General features: G+C 42.9%; 1 long non-coding RNA gene across 6 annotated transcripts in view; it reads left to right on the top strand.

The window, feature by feature from the left end:
• The window catches only part of LOC112579558, a 224,226-nt gene that overhangs the window by 6,696 nt on the left and 199,441 nt on the right, over nt 1-18,089 (top strand). The gene's annotated exons all lie outside the window — the stretch shown is intronic.

Here is an 18,089-nt window from a genome sequence, read left to right as displayed (position 1 = left end):
TTTCGGGCGATGCTGTCAGCAACACTTTAACACCCGTCTTCCGTTTAGGTTTACGACCCGGAGAAGAAGCCGAAGACACAGGCTCACACGCGCCCCCGCACCCTAGCCTTCTTCGAAATTTCGATTGGCCGCGCTGGCCGGGGTTGGGAGGAGGTGGTTTCCTCCGGCGCTCGGCTCCTCCATCCCCTCCACCAACCCCCCACCCCCCGCCACCGGGCCCCATTCCGTCCCTGACCGGAACTGACAGTTCCTGGGCCCCCTGGTCTCCAGAGAGCCCACCGCCCCGTGCGCGCTCTGCGTCTGGAACCCACATTCCGGCTGGCAGGCGACATTCGTACCCGGGCTGAGCAACCCCCTCCCTGGTCCCATGGAGCGTGCAGTTAGTTGCCCGCTCTCGTGCAGGAGGGCAGAACAGGGTGTGTGCGCGGTGGGCGGGGCGGGGGGGGGTACAGAGGAAAAAGCTGTAGGGCCAAGGGAGGTTGACTATTGGTTGCATTCGAGTCTTCAAGCATCCCCTCCCCCGGGGCTTCGGAGGGGGCTTCCGCGTGCCTCGGTGCCCTCCCTCTTGCGGGAAGGGTGGGGAGGGGGCGGGAGTCGCGGTGCCAGGGCCCCCTGGCAGGGGCGCACCTACGCCCCCCGGGAATCGGCTCCGGGTCTCAGGTCTGGGAGGAGGGAGTTTCTGGCAAGTAAATCACCGATAGAGGCTGCGCCCTGGGCGCAATTACTGAGAATCGAAGCGCTCTGGAGGGATTCGGCTCTCTTTGTCCCCCTTGGATTCGCGTGCTTCTGCCTTTCCGCAGGCCGCCGCGGCAGCCAGGCCCCGGGAGCAGGCGCCCGGGTGGGGCTGCCAACCCGCGCGGGGCGCCCCGAAGCCATCCCAGTGACCCCAGCGCGCGGCGTGGATGGCAGCACGTCCCGCGGGATTCCCGCCCCCGCCCCCCAACTCCACAGCCAAGGAGAAGCAATTCCAGCTGGAGCCCTGTGGGGAAATCGTCTGATCCCACTTATGGAAAACGCTTAAACAAGAGCACACCTAAGCCAACGTTAGCCAGCGAGTTGACCTACAATTGGAGGTGGTGCGGGGGCGGGCAGGCTGGAGCAGGCGCGCCTGCCTGCGAGGGAAACCCGCCGGGGAGTGGGCAGAGGGAAGCGAGGCGAAATGTCAAGATAAGAGAAAGAGAGGAAGAGGGCGGGGGAGGGAGAAAGGCGCTCGATCGCAGAGAGGGAAGATGGGGAGGCGCGGAGGCCGCGCCGGCTGCCAGGTGACGCGGGTCAGAGGGGAAGGGGGGCGGGCGCAGCACGCGCGGGCTCCGCCAGGCACCGGAGCTCCGTGTTCCCAGCCCTCCCCGCCCCTCCCCGGGTCCCCCTTGGCCCGGCATCACGTGTGGCGCCGACGGCGACTCGTGGGAGTGGGAGGGGTGGGGAGGAGCAGGGACCAAAGAACCTGGTGCCCCAGACCGCGCCGAGCGCGCTGCACACCTGGCACCCGGGACTCGCCATCTGCTTCGAGCTCACGCCTCTCGGGCCAGGGTGTGAGCTTGGAGAGATGTAAGGATATTGCCCGGGGGCAGGATGGCTTCGAGTCGATGAACTCAGTCAGTCAGTGTTTATGGTGCTCCTACTGTGTGCAGAGCGTCCCCTCCAGCTGCTGGGCTCAGGAGCTGCACCATCTGTTCTGTGTGTTGTGTAATAACATTGTGTAATAAGTGCACAAGCTGAACGGTAATCTAAGCAAATTGGTCCTGCCAAGGAGGGCGGTTGAGGCAGTTTGGAGGTCTGGAAAGGTGATGAGTCTGGTAGAGTAAGGTGTGAAAGTTTTATGATTTTCCTCTGCTTTCTTATATATGAGTGACCCCTCACTCCCCACCCTCTACCCCGTGCTTCCTGTGCGGCATTCTCAGAACACAGAGATCAAAATTAACGATCACAGTTTTAAACTAGTAATTTAGTGACACTTACTCTGAGCGCCGAAGAATTGATGCTTTTGAACTGTGGTGCTGGAGAACACTCTTGAGAGTCCCTTGGACTGCAAGGAGATCCAACCTCTCAATGCTAAAGGAAATCAGTCCTGAATATTCATTGGAAGGACTGATGCTGAAGCTGAAACTCCAATACTTTGGCCACCTGATGCGAAGTTACTGACTCATTTGAAAAGACCCTGATGCTGGGAAAGATTGAGGGTGGGAGGAGAAGGGGCAGACAGAAGATGAGATGGTTGGATGATGTCACCGACTGGATGGACATGCGTTTGAGTAAGCTCCGGGAGTTGGTGATGGACAGGGAAGCCTGGCTCTGCAGTCCATGGGGTCGCAAAGAGTTGGACAGGACTGAGCGACTGAACTGAACTGAACTCTGAGCTAGAAGAATTTGTAAGTAATTGAAACCTAGTCCATAAACACTCAAACTTAACTCATTCATTTCACAAATATCAGACCCCAGACACTGCTTTATTGGAAAAACTGTTTTGTAATATAACTTTTGGGCTTCCCAGGTGTGGCTTAGTGGTAAAGAACTGGACTGCCAATGCAGGAGATGCTGTTTTGATGCCCTGGAGAAGAAAATGGCAACCCACTCCAGGATTCTTGCCTGGGAAATTCCATGGACAGAGGAGCCTGGCGGGCCACAGTCCATGGGGTGACAAGAGTTGGACTTGATTTAGCGACTAAAAAGCAACAATAATAGTGTAACTTTATCCTGTGAGAAAATTCTTAGATAATATAACCTATGTTTTAATGTATTTTTAAAGTCAATATAATGCTCAAACTACAATATGAAGGCAAAATAGGCACAAAATTCATAATACAATACTATATTTCCACCATGTGTGCCCAGGTTATATTTCACTAGAACACCCAAAATGTTGTCTAAAGGGAGTACTGCCAAGATGTTAATTATAATCTAAGGATGTCAGGCAAGTACTGAGGAATGGGAATGTACTCAGGGATGGGAATGTAATTCAAAGTCTGAAATTTCACGGCGGACGTGGTAGATTCTTATATCAACCTTGTCCTATTTATGCCCTTTGTGGATCCTATCCCATCAACTCTAGATCAGGTCACATGACTTGCTTTGGCTAATGGAGCATTAGCAAACATGAGCCAAGCAGAAAGTTTGATGCTACTGCTGCTAAGTCACTTCAGTCGTGTCCGACTCTGAGCAACCCCATAGACAGCAGCCCACCAGGCTCCCCCGTCCCTGGGATTCTCCAGGCAAGAATACTGGAGTGGGTTGCCATTTCCTTCTCCAATGCATGAAAGTGAAAAGTGAAAGTGAAGTCGCTCAGTCGTGTCCGACTTAGCGACCCCATGGACTGCAGTCTACCAGGCTCCTCCATCCATGGGATTCTCCACGCAGGAGTACTCCAGTGGGGTGCCATTGCCTTCTCTGGAAAGTTTGATGAGTGCCTGCCTATTGGTATTTGTCCATTTGAAATCTAAAGACCACTGTGGGAATAGAGGCCCAGACATAGAGAATGGACTTCTGGACCCAGCAGGGGAAGGAGAGAATGGGAGGAATTGAGAGAATAGCGTTGATACATACACTAATGTGTAAAATAGATAGCTAGTGGGAACCTGCTGTATAGCACAGGGAGCTCAGCTCCGTGATGACCTAGATGGGTGGGATGGGGTGTGTGAGGGAGGCTGTAGAAGGAGGGGATATATGTATGCATATGGCTGATTCACGTTGTATAGCAGAAATTTACACAGCATGATAAAACAATTATACTCCAATTAAAATTTTTTAAAAATACATATGCAAAAAATAATAAAGAGCATTATGTTGTGAAGAAGCTAGGCTGACTTACGGGGAGAAAGGGATGCCCTGCCGGTGCTGGTGTCCCAGGCATGTGACTGAGGCTATCTGGGACCACAGCGGGATTGTCAGATGACCACAGCCCCATGAGTGATCCCAGATGAGTCTGGCAGAAGAATCACTAGATTGACAAGCCACAGATCTGTGAGAACAATACATCGTTGTTTTAAATCACTATGTTAGGGGTGACTTGTCATACAGTAAGAAAGGACAGAGTAGTATTAACTACAATACCATGTGATAGATGCTAAAATACAAATCGAGTCAAGAAGATGATCTCTCTTTAATGACTCCAGACCTTCCTTATGAGTTCAATCCATATGTCCATTAATGCCCATGGTGAATATAGGGGTTAGCTGGATTTGAATAACCCAGATCGCTAATCTTTTCTCATTGCAAGTCGTACTCCCTTGCCATCTTCCGAACTTTCCTGAACTTCTTTCCCCTCGCGGGAGACCTGCTGCCACCAGCACTGCTCTTTATCTGTCACGTCTGTCGCTCCTTCTGTCTGCGGCCTTTCCTGGCTCGCTCATTTCTCTCCATTTTTTTTTTTTCCCTTTTTCCTTCTTCCTGGTCTTTTCATTTTCTGCTTGGAAAAAGCAGTTGTTGGAGGTGAGATGAGCATCACCTCTCTAGATTCTGAAAAAGTGTAGTGGTCACACGCAGGATGTTAGAACCCTGACTAGTACACATTCTATGGCTTTAGAACCACATCCTGTTTGTGACCACTACACTCTTGCAGAATCTAGAGGGGTGATGCTCATCTCACCTCCAACAACTGACTGAAAGAAATGTACAAGCAGAAGCAATGACCAAAAAGCTAAGATAAGCTAAAGAATCAAATACCTGAAAGCTTAGTATGGTCGGTCTGTTTACTGATCCTAAGTAAACACACATTGAAGCAACAGCAGAAAATGAAAAGTAAGACCAGGAAGAAGGAAAAAGGGGAAAAAAAAAATGGAGAGACATGAGCTAGCCAGGAAAGGCTGCAGACAGAAGGAGCGACAGACGTGACAGATAAAGAGAAGTGCTGGTGGCAGCAGGTCTCCTGCAAGGGGAAAGAAGTTCAGGAAGGTTCGGAAGATGGCAAGGGAGTACAATACTTATCTATAGTCATATATATTGGAGAAGGCAATGGCACCCAACTCCAGTACTCTTGCTGGAAAATCCCATGGATGGAGGAGCCTGGTAGGCTGCAGTCCATGGGGTCGCTAGGAGTCGGGCACGATTGAACGACTTCAGTTTCATTTTTCACTTTCATGCATTGGAGAAGGAAATGGCAACCTGCTCCAGTGTTCTTGCCTGGAGAATCCCAGGGACGAGGGAGCCTGGTGGGCTGCCGTCTATGGGGTTGCACAGAGTAGGACACGACTGAAGCGACTTAGCAGCAGCAGCAGCAGCATAGTCATATATACATAGTAGCTTCCCAGGTGGCTCAATGAGTAAAGAGCCTGCCTGCAGTGCAGGAGACGCAGGTAATGTGGGTTTGATCCCTGGGTCGGGAAGATCTCCTGGAGTAGGAAATGGCAACCCACTCCAGTATTCTTGCCTGGAGAATTCCACGGACAGAGGAACCTGGTGGGCTATAGTCCAAGGGATCGCAAAGAGCTGGACGCGACTGAGCACACACACACCTTATACATAGTATATATGGCTGACAACTCCCAAAATTTAAAAGCCAGTGGTGTGGTTTTAATCCAAAGGCCAGGAGACCTAAGACCTCAGGAAAAGTTGATGTTTCAGCTGGAGTCTTAAGGCAGGGGAAAAAAGCCAGTGTCCCTCTGTGCAGGCAGGCAGGCAAAGGAAATTCTTGTTTACTTGGGGGAGAGTCAGCCTTTCTGTTCTATTCAGGTCTCTAGCTGATTGGTTGAGGCCCAGTCACATTAGGGAAAACCCTCATGGAAACCTTCACAAAAACACTCAGAGCAATGTTTGACCAAATATCTGAGTACCTCATGGCCTAGTAAAGTTAACACATAAAGTTAACCATCACAGACGGTTACCAACAGTCTTGCCTCATCCTTAGCTTTACTCAAGGATGGCATTCAAAGCTAGGTTAGATAAGTAGCCAACCAAGAAGATGTTCTGATGGAAAATGGGAAGATCTTTAAACTTCCCATCTGATAAACCCCACTCCCCACAACCAACTGATAAATAACAGCAAAGTTCATCCCTTGAGGTTATAATATGTGTTTTTCTAATAAAAAACATTAGATTATTTTAATTACACAGATTACCCAAGAAGCTGTTGAACTGACCTACTATTAGACAAAAATAGTATAGTTCTTTAGAATAGCTTTTCTCATAGGTTCAAATAGGTTTAAACATAGGAGGCGCTGAGGAAAGGGGAAAGGAGATCACTTTGAGAAGGGAAGATTTAAATGCAATGCTCTTGGCATGGTATGGTGTGACTGAATGAAAAAAATAAAGAACTAAAGGTTAAATTTTGCTGCTCCCTTTAAATGTACAGCTTTAATTTCCTGAGACTGGAAAGTCCCTGATGTTAATATGCAAAATAGCATCACTAGAATTACTTCAAGTTTAAGGCATGATGTAGTTTAGCTCAGAATAGATATAACCTTCCCTTTCATGTTTATGCCTCAAGGGTAAAATGAAAAAGAAAGAAAAAAAATAAAGCTCCAAAGGAAACTTGACACCATGCACCATGTAACTAAAGGATATTCTTCACTAACCTTCCTTTAGAAATAATTTTATTATAATCATTGTCTATAATACCTAGTATTCCAAACATCAGTTTTTAGAATATTATAATTTGAAAGATTTTTTAAAAAACATTTACAAAAAAGATTTAAAGATCTTCAGAACATTTCTAAAAAAAGATTTTTTTCCTAAAAAATCTGAGAAAATGCTGCATCTTTATGTTAGGTTAGGCATTCCTTAATTTATTTGCCTCTATAGTATGTACTATGCTCAGACAGTAAAGAATCTGCCTGCAATGTGGGAGATCTGGGTTTGATTCCTGGGTTGGGAAGATCCCCTGGAGGAGGGCATGGCAACCCACTCCAGTATACTTGCCTGGAAAATCCCTGGGGACAAAGGAGCCTGGCGGGCTACAGTCCATGGGGTCACAAAGAGTTGGACACAACTGAGTAACTAAGCACAGCACAGATGTAGATGTGTTCTGAAAACTCAGTGACTCAACACAAAGTTCTTTCCTACTGATGCAAAGTCCACCATGAGCCCAGCAACTCGCCAAAGTGGCTTCTTTTCCCAACAATGTCTTAGCGGACCAGACTGAGTGGCTCCATATCTTAAACATGTGACCTTTCTGGTCTCCATGAAAGGGAGAATGTAGAGAATTCTTAGTCATCTTTAAGTACCTTTTCTCGAAAGGGACATACATCATTTATGCTCATAGTCCATTGGACATAACTGGGCACATGGCCCTGCCTGAAGGCTTGGAAATAATGGCTGTCCTCTCTGCTCCAGGAAAGAGGAAAAATGTGTATGAGTGAATACTAGAAATCTGTTCCATGTTATTTTTGGAATGGATATGCCTCATCTAAATTTGCTATAAAGTGGATTTACTTTAAGTAAATCCTATTCTCCTTTCAGCTGCATTTCAAATAAAAATTACACTCTAGCAGGAAAAAAATTTTTTGTCTGGACTAATGTTTTTATTGTTCTTCATATTTTAAAGCCACATTAAGATGAAAGAAGTCATTAAAGACATGAACATGTCTGCTTCTGAGTATGAGGTGGTAGTAGTAGAAAGCAATCACAACTAGAAAAAAAAGATTATAGAAGTCAAGGAGAATATAAAATTAGCAAAAGTAAATTTTAGAGAGAGGAAAGGCTAAAACTGCTGGTCATTTTCTTGCCTGGGAGCATCTGCTGAGTCTGTTCATAAGCTGTCATAGTAAAGGTGAAAAACAAAACTTTTTATATTCATGTTGATTAGCATGGGCAAATTAGAATATACAGGATTTTCAAATAGAGATTTTCTCCCAGAGAATATTTGCTGAGAGCTAGGGCAGTGTAGGTGGGCTTCCCAGGTGATGCAGTGGTAAAGAATATGCCTGCCAGTGCAGGAAATGCAGGAAATGCAGGCTCAATCCCTGGGTTGGGAAGATCTCCTAGAGTACAAAATGGCAACCGACTTCAATATTCTTGCCTGGAGAATTCTGGAACAGAAGAGCTTGGTGGACCACAGTCCATGGGGTTGCAAAGAGTCAGAGGAAGACAAATACTGTATGTTATCACTTATACTGATGCTTTTGAACTGTGGTGTTGCAGAAGACTCTTGAGAGTCCCTTGGACTGCAAGGAGATCCAACCAGTCCATCCTAAAGGAAATCAGTCCTGAATATTCATTGGAAGGACTGATGCTGAAGCTGAAACTCCCAATACTCTGTCCACCTGATGCAAAGAACTGACTTATTAGTAAAGACCCTGATGCTGGGAAAGATTGAAGGCAGGAGGAGAAGGGGACAACAAAGGATGAGGTGGTTGGATGGCATCACCCACTCAATGGACATGAGTTTGAGTAAACTCCAGGAGTTGGTGATGGACTGGGAGGCCTGGCGTGCTGCAGTCCATGGGGCCCAAAGAGTCGGACACAACTGAGTGACTGAACTGAACTGAACTGAACTAATCATTTATATGTGGAATCTAAAAAATACTACAAATTAGTGAAGCACATGCATGGATATAGAGAACAAACTAGTGGTTACCAGTGAGGAAAGAGAAGAGGGGGGCAATATAGGGGTAGTATATTAAAAGGTACAAACTATTATGTATATAATAAGCTATAAGAGTATATTGTACAGCACTAGGACTATAACCAGTAGTTTATAATAACTATAAGGTGAAGTTCAAAATTTCAAAATTGTGATGCTCTTGGACAGGCCTTAGGTTTTCCTGAGGCAGAGGTGGAAAGAGTGGGAAGAGCAGGGTGGAGAGTATAAGAAAATTGAGTGCAGAGCAGACATTTTCAAGGCCATAATAAGGGCCACAGTTTCGTCAAATGGAATGATGGTGTGGTAAGCAGGATGGAGCTGAGAGGTGATGAAATAAAGGATTTCTGGAGAGACTTTTACATTTGGCAGAGGATTTAATTCCTGGATAGTTTCTGGAAGAAGAAGGTAAATGTCTAGCCTAACAGGTAAATGTCTAGCCTACCATTGAAGGGTTTTGTTTTAACATCAAGTATGGTGACTTTGGGGGACCTTTTCAAGTTCTATTTTCATTTTAAAGTTGATAATAAAAAGGCACAACAGATTAATTAGTTTAGAGTTTCTACTTGGGGTGATGAAAATATTCTGGAAACGAATGGTGGTGATGGTTGCACAAGACTGTGGATAGACTTCATGCCACAGAATTATACGCTGAAAAATAGTTAGAATGGTAAAATTTACGTTATGTATATTTTGCCACACAAGAAAACAGTATTTAGCAAAGGTTGTGAACTAGCACTCCATTGGTGAAACCTGCACCCAGACATGTATGGTTTGGCTTCAAACTGTTCTGGACATCCTTGTGGGTGGAAAAAAAAAAAAAGAGAGAAAAGAAATTAATATCTGACATTTAGCAATCTGGTATTTTGTATAAAATTCCTACTTGGGGTGGACCAGCTAGAGCCCGGGGAGACTTGCTCCCCTCACATTCAGCTGAGTTTCCCCACTGACTTCCTTTTGCCACCGAGGCCTTAGTCCTCCAGCCAGTCAGCCTGATACTTGCCCTCTTGGTTCTCTTTACAGAATTCACTGGATGGTGAATTGCAAAGATGGAAAAACACAAGGTAGGCTGAGCAGGGCCTTGTGTTGCAAGAAAAATAGGAGAAAACATTTCTGGGTGGATGTGAAGCTGCGTGTTTAATGTGTAAACAGAGTACATCCCAAGAATACAATCGGGTCAACTTCAGTGATTTTTATTACCTACCCAACTCCTGAGGGTGGCTGTGGTTGCCTCTCCGATTTATAGAGACTGTTTATAGCTTTAAGGTTTAAATAATTCATGTAAAGCTAAAAACCTAACAAAATTCGAATGCCATAGAAAATCTTGAATTTTTGTCAGTCTTTGGCTAATAAAAGTATTCCCTGCCTTGGGGAAACAATCCTTGGGATATTAATTCATGAACTCATGGATTCATCTATTATTCTCAGCATCTGTTCATAAGAAAAATAATGATATATTTTCTGTTTTATATGTATGTGTGTACATGTTAGAGAGAGAAGGGAGTCAAGTACATCTGTCTTATTCATTGGCATATAAATGCATTGTTTGTGCCAAACCAATCAGGAGAAATGGGAACATTAAATCGTGTGTCAATATTGCTGTAAAAAAAGGCTGTAGTGCACAAAATGGGCCCATACTGTCACCAGAAAAAGTGCACTGACTTCCTTTTGAAAGTAAAAAATATAGTAAACACCAGATATTCTAGCATTATGATTGACTCTGATCTAAAATATCCCTACACTTCTAAATTTACAGAGAAGATATTTTGTCTTTCTCTTCCTACTGGATGAACTTTACCTTTGGAGATCTTTACTTCGGAATGAAGTGCTCTGAATTACTGTATCACTGGATAAGAGTTGTAAATGACACTGAATAAGAACAAAAAGCCCCAATTTCTACTTAGAAATGGAGAATTGCCCCAGTATCTGTCGACTTCTGTTGGTGCTCTGTGACACTGAGAAATAGACCCATGGCCCTGGCTAAGACATATAAGCATTGAGGGCGTAATTAGTTTCCTGGGGCCACATTTATTCTGAAACAAAATATCAGAGTTAGCATAGCCTTAAACAAAAGTAGTATACGATCATGGTGCGCCAGAATCCAAGCAAAAGGACGTTCTCTCACGGTTTTGGATGCTACCTGAGTGTCAGCAGGGCCATGCTCTCTCTGAAGGCAATCCTTTTCATCCCTTGGCTTATAAACACATCACTTCAGTTTCTGCTTTCGTTGCTACATGGCCTTTTCCTTCTGGGTCTTTATCTGTGTCTCTCCTCCTCTTCTTATAAGTCATATTGGCTTAAGGGCCACCCAATCTTAACTTGACTACATCTTCAAAGACCCTATTTCTAAAGAAGGTCCCATTCATAGGAAATTAGGAGTTAGAGTTCCAGTATATCTTTTGGGAGGACACAGTTCAACTCACAATAGAGGGAAAGAGCAATGGCCATACCATGACCATTAACTTAACTCCTCAGTAGGATGCTGGCCCAGCCATTTCTCATCTCCGCCATGGCAGCCTTCTATTCTTCCCCACTTTCTTCATAGCCATCTCCTGCTTTATCCCTCTACCATGACCAACTAGTCAATGTCAGTCAAATTTCATCAATTTATACAGGTGCCTGTTTGTGACTTTTCTCCCTCTTAGCATACTCTCTCCTTACCCCAAACCTTGGAAATAGAATCCCTTGATCAGACCCTAGGATGCCATTCCCATGAATTGCTTCTGTCTATTATTTTCCTGTGATCCTAAATTCTTCCCTGTTTGATTTCTGTTGTCATCACTTCAGCCACCTTGCAACTCTCTCGCCCTGTCATCCTTTCTTCCTACCACTTGTTGAAACCCAATCTCGAAAAAGCCCAACTATTTGGTTTCTGGGCTCACACTTGGGCAGCTGAGCACTGTGAGGGGAAATCACACAGCTGTTTTCCTCCTCAGCTTTCTCTGCAGAGGCATTTCATTCTAGCCATAAGCTCCTTAAACCTTTGACATCACTGATTCCTCCTCATTCACACCTTTCTCTTCTCTTCAACTCTTGGTTCACAGAGAAAATCCACAGGTGTCTTCTTAACTTCATGCCACCAAATCTGCAATTTAGCCCTGATCTACACCCATCACTTTTCTCCTTCCCACTTGCAACAAAGGAAACAAAGTCCATGTAACGTCTTATTCCCCCTGTCTCTGGACTCAGTCCCCTTTCTGTCTTTAGAGATATCCTGCCTTTTTATTATTTCTCCTGTACCTTCAATCTCTCTGTGCCCTCTGAAGGCCCTTTCTTATAAAAATTTTAAATCTCTTCCATTTTCTATAAATAAACAAGCCTTCTTGTAACCAAAAACTCTTCCCTTAACCTGACAGTCACCTTCAGTTTTTTAAAACATTACAATATGCTTTATTTTACAGTATGTTGCAGGTACTAAGCCTTCAATCTCTATTTTTTCCAGTTCCTCCCATTCTCAGTTAAACTTCTTGAGTTATCTATCTTTGCTGTCTATAATGACTCACACATATGCATCCTTAGGTGCGATAGAATCTCTTAACCAATGAGTCCAAGATCACTGAAGACTTGCTTGTTGCTGAATTTAATAATATTGTTTTGTCTTTTATTAGTCTCGATTTTTCAGCAGCAAGTAATACATTTTTATTCTCTGCTTCTTAGGTTTCTCTTCTTCGCTTCTAGACACCCGCTTTTCTGGTTTTCCTTGTAACTCCCTGATGCATAGTCTTATTCTTCTTTGCAGATTTCTTCTCCTTTCCTTGTTCGTTACATCCAGGTGATCTTTGGTTCCTGCCCTTGCCCATCATTGTTCCTCCCACTATACAGTTTCCCATGGGGTTTCATGAATTTCTATGTTGACAGTTTCCAAATCTTTAACTGTAGATCAGATTGCTCTCCTCTTTCACTTTCATGAGTGAAAAAGTTGGCTTAAAACTCAACATACAGAAAACTCTAAGATCATGGCAGCTGGTTCCATCACTTCATGGCAAATAGATGGGGAAACAATGGAAACAGTGAGAAACTTTATTTTTTTGGGCTCCAAAATCACTGCAGATGGTGACTGCAGTCATGAAATTAAAAGATGCTTGCTCCTTGGAAGAAAAGCTATGACCAACCTAGACAACATATTAAAAAGCAGAGACATTACTTTGCCAACAAAGGTCTAGTCAAAGCTACGGTTTTTCCTATAGTCATGTATGGATGTGAGAGTTGGACTATAACAAAGGCTGAGTGCTGAAGAATTGATGCTTTTGAACTGTGGTGTTGGAAAAGACTCTTGAGGGTTCCTTGGACAGCAAGGAGATCCAACCAGTCTATTCTAAAGGAAATCATTCCTGAATATTCATTGGAAGGACTGATGCTGAAGTTGAAACTCCAATATTTTGGCCATCTGATGTGAAGAATTGACTCATTGGAAAAGATCCTGATGCTGGGAAAGATCAGAGGCAGGAGGAGAAAGGAACGACAGAGGATGAGATGGTTGGATGGTATCACTGACTCTATGGACATAAGTTTGAGTAAACTCCGGGAGCTGGTGATGGACAGGGAAGCCTGGTGTGCCGCACGCAGTCCATGGGGTCACAAAGAGTTGGACACAACTGAGTTACTGAACTGAACAGATTGCTCTCCAAAGACTCATATTCGCATACCCAACAGTCTACTAAACACCTTTACTTAAGATGTCCCCTGAGCACCTCAAATGAATTATACCAAACATCAAAGTCATAACCTCTACTCTCCAGCCCCTTCTGTCTTGCTTCAACCCCTGGGTTGCTCATCTCAGGCCCTCATCTCCTTATCTCACTGAACCACACCAGAGACTGAGTGTTACCTGTAGTAAATATGCTTTGGGTCTCACCATTCCATGTGCTCCTGCCCATTTCCTAAAACCTGAAACTATGTCTTTTGCCTAAGGGTCTTTAAAGAAGCAACAGAAATCTTCCCTGCCTGTGCAGAACAGGCTGGAAATGCTGGAGAATTAAACCCAGCTGCCAGTGACTCATGGCAATTGGCTTATAAATTCCCCCTCTTCTCAACCTCTTGGATGAGAGAACTCTGAGACATTTGTTCGATACCATTTCCCAGGATTTCTCCATGACATTAATTGCATAGTTGGCATGATAAAGCACTCTTTCTTGGCTGCATTTCCTCCTTGTTATCACTTCCTCATTTTCCCACCCGTATTCCCTGTTCTCCAATGAACTGCTTGTACTTGAACCTTTTCCTGGAGATCTGTTTCTGGGGAAAACCAAAGTAGGATCTCATCCTTCTTTCCAATCCTTTGCTTTCTTCTTCCGGTTAATTACCAAGTTCTGATAATTCCCATTCATCATCTTCTTGAGCATCTAGCCACTTCTCTCCAGCCCTGCAGCCGTTTCCTTGGTACCCAGTGTCATCTTCTCTAGCCAGGGTCACCGTGGCAGTCTCCGACTGGCCTGTGGTGTTGTGTCCCTTCTGTCTTTTCTCTTCCCAATGGGCAGTGGTCTTTCAAATATGCAACTTTGACAGTATCACCTCCACTGTAAACTTCTCAGGTCTCAACTCAGACTTGAAAAGCCTTTCTTGATCTTTCATTTCCAGGGACCTATTAAAAAGAGCATTTTAATAGAGCATTTAATGTCATTTCCCTTTTAAAGCACTTCTTATGTTGTACATGAATTGCCTGTTCACTCAGCTATATTCCTCACTAGACTGTAACTTCAAGGACAGAACATTGTTTCTTTCTTTCTTTTCCTTTTCTTTCCTGTTTTTCTTTCCTTTTTCTTTTCCTTTTTTTTCTGGACTCCTAGATTGTAACTCAATATAAGGGTACCAAGTAGAAACTCTGGGAATATTTGCCAAATACATGAATGCTTTGTGGGTCATTTCTGCCTTGCCCATCTTGGCCTGTTTTTGCAGGGCCAGAATCAGAAAGCTAAGGAATGCATTTGTAGGTTGTACCTGTATTTACTCTTGTGTTCTATTTTAATAAGTTTTTCTTCTTATAAGTAGTGACTAGTGATCTTATTAGGGAATGCGTTCATCTGATGATGGTGAGTCAGACATAAGAGTGATTTTGTTTAAACCTTAATAGGTGATCATTCCTGTTATTTGGTATAAAAATTGGTATGGATAAGATGGTAGCTTGGAACTTCCAAATTCTTTCATTTAAGGACTTTGCTTGTGAAAGTGAAAGCGTAAGTTGCTCAGTCATGTCTGACTCTTTGTAACCCCATGGACTGTAGCCCACCAGGCTCTTCTGTCATGGAATTCTCCAGGCAAGAATACTGGAGTTGGTAGTCATTCCCTTCTCCAAGAAATATTCCCAAACCAGGGATCGAACCCAAGTCTCCTGCATTGAAGGTTCTTTACCGCCTGAGCCACTTTCCTTAATTCTTTACATTTATCCTTTGATAAGAATTTATTTCATAAGAATGCATCTCAAATGTATTCTTTAAAAGAATAAATTATTTCATGATAATAAATTCATGCCAATTCATTAATGATGATTTTTTTAATTTCCACTAAGATTGACATATTTGTATTTAAAAAGAAAAAAAGCTACCATTATAATTCCTACCCAGTTCTATAAAATTAAAACTTCAAAACTTTTGATTCTTATCCATGCCTCTAATTGACAGCTTGCTTCTCTCATTGAAAAGTATTCTAATATTGCATTATTTATTCTGATTACGTTATTTATTCTGATGAAAATGGGTGGCCTGGACTCTAAATCATATTATTTGTGATATGGAATTTCAGCTACAGGACACCAACCATTTTATTTTCCTCTCTCCTTTTTTCGTTAGTATAAGGTACCTGTTAAAAGAGCAAGTTTTCAGATGCAGTGGACAGGCCAGAGTCTTCATTCTGCCGATTATTAAGCTGTGTGAGCAGAGGTAGTTTTGTTTCATCTTCCCAGGCCTCAGTTTTCTCATCTTTTAAAAGAATAAACTAATATGTACTTCTTAGACTTGCTATGAAACAAGAAAAACAACAGGTATAAAGGAATTATCACGTGATAAGCACTCAACAGATGATGTCATCATCATCATTGTTATTTATTAGCTGTTAGTTGGAGAGTATGTGCTTTTGTTATCTTATGTAGTCCTTGTAACAATACTATGATGTCACCAATGCTATCATCCCTCTCTTAACAAATAAAGAAACTGAGGCTCAGAGAATTTAAAGAAACTTGCCTAATGATTATAATAAAAATAATAATAAAAAAAACTATGAGGTATTCACCATGCACAAGGCCCCGTTCTAAACTGTTTACATATGAATTCATTTCCTTAATCCCAATAGGTCATGTCTTATGGTCCCCCCCAGTTTGCAAAAGGAGACTGAGACCCAGAGCTATGAAGTAAATTGTTCAAGGTTACACAGCTCTTAAATGGTAAAACTAGGATTCAAATCTGGGAAATCTGGTTTCAGAGAATGTGTGCTTAACCATTATGTATACATCTTTCTTGTGCTACTCTGGGGTGCTGTAGTTTGATAAAACAATTAATGAATACAGAATCGGGGGAAATTCCCTGGCGGTTTAGTGGTTAGGACTCCACACTTTCACTGCTGAGGATGTGGGTTTTTTGTTTTTCTTTTAATTGAAGGATAAATACTGCTTTACAATATCGTGTTGGTTCCTGCCATACTTCAACATGAATCAGCCATAGATATACATATGTTCCCTCTCTCTTGAACCTCCCTCCCACCTCCTACCCCACCCCACTCCTCTAGGTTGTCACAGAGCATCAGTGAGTGGATTTGATCCCTGGTTGGGAAACTAAGGTCATACAAGGTGTGAAACATGACCAAAAAAAAAAAAAGAAAAAATTGAAAGTTTGAGAAAAACACAAATGCATATTTTGATTTTAAATTTAGGAAAAACTAACAGGTAAATTGGGGAAGGACATGGCAACCCACTCCAGTGTTCTTGCCTGGAGAATCCCATGGACAGAGAAGCCTGGCGGCTTCGGTTCCTAGGATCACAAACAGTTGGACGCTACTGAAGCGACTTAGCATGCATGCAACTTCCCTTGTGGCTCAGCTGATAAAGAATCCACCTGCAATGCAGGAGACCTGGGTTCGATTCCTGGGTTGGGAAGATGCCCTGGAGAAGGGAACAGCTACCCACTCCAGTATTCTGACCCAAAGAATTCCATGGACTGTATACTCCATGGGGTCGCAAAGAGTCAGACACAACTGAGTGACTTTTACTTCACAATCGGTAAATTCCTACCTACTTTCTGGTTTAGTTCAGGGCAAACAAAATGTACATTTCTAGAAATTTATCCATTTCTTCTAGGTTGTCCAATTTATTGGCATACAGTTGTTCATAGTTAACTCTTATGATCCTTTGTGTTTCTGTAGTATCAGCTTTAATGTCTCCTTTCATTTTTTTTTATGTAAGTCTTCTGTTTTTTATAGTCAACAGTTTGTCAGGTTTTTTAAAAATCTTTTTAAAAAAAACCAGCTCTCAGTTTTATTGATCTTTTCTGTTATTTTTCTGGTCTTTATTTCGTTTTTTTTTTGCTCTGATTTTTGTATTTCCTTTCTTCTGTTAACTTTTGGGCTTCATTTGTTCTTCTTTTTCTAGTCCCTGGAGGTATAATGTTAGATTGTTTATTTGAGATCTTTCTCTTTTCTTAATGTAGGCATTTTGGTATAAACATCCCTCTTTGAACTGTGTTGCTGCATTTCATTAGTTTTGATATGTTGCATTTACATTTTTGTTTGTTTCAAGGTGTTTTTTATTTTTCTTTTGATTTCTTCTTTGATCCATTAGTTGTTCAGGAGTTTGTTGTTTAATTTCCACATATGTGTGAATTTTCAATTTTTTCTTCTGTAACTTATTTCTGTTTTCATACCATTGTGGTCAAAAAAGGTACTTCCTATGATTTCGGTCTTCTTAAGTTTTCTGAGACATGTTTTGTGGCCTAATACATGATCTATCCTGGACAGGGTTCCTTGTGTGCTTGAAAGCAATGTGTATTCTGCTGCTGTTACATAGCATGTTCTATAAATGTCTGTTAGATCCTTTGGGCTAAGGTATGCTAAGTTGCATCAGTCGTGTCTGACTCTTTTGCGACCCCACGGACTGGCAGGTGCCAGGCTCTTCTGTCCATGGGATTCTCCAGGTAAGAATACTAGAGTGGGTTGCCATTTCCTTCTCCAGGGGATCTTCCAGATCCAGGGATCAAACCCACATCTCTTATGTCTCCTGCATTGGCAGGCAGGTTCTTTACGACTAGTGCCGCCTGGGAAGACCTGGGTTAAAGTATGGTTCAACTTTAATGTTTCATATTGATTTTCTGCTTGGATGATTATTCAGCATTGAAAATGGGATACTAAATTCCCCTAATATTATTGTTTTGTTTATTTTTCTCTTCAGATTGTTTAGTATTTGTTTTATATATTTAGGTGCTCTAATGTTGGTTGCATCTATATTTCAATTGTTATATATTTTTGATGAATTGATTCCTTTATCATAATATAATGACTTTCTTTGCTTTTTGTACAGTTTTTGACCTCAAGTCTATCCTGTCTGATGCAAATATAGCTACCCTTTTCTCTTTAGGATGCCATTAGCATGGAATGTCTT

Source organism: Bubalus bubalis, chromosome 2 (assembly GCF_019923935.1).
Source record: "Bubalus bubalis isolate 160015118507 breed Murrah chromosome 2, NDDB_SH_1, whole genome shotgun sequence".
In the NCBI taxonomy this organism is placed as follows: domain Eukaryota; kingdom Metazoa; phylum Chordata; class Mammalia; order Artiodactyla; family Bovidae; genus Bubalus; species Bubalus bubalis.
Note: the sequence above shows the minus strand (reverse complement) of the source record. Positions and strands in the feature narration are given on the sequence as shown.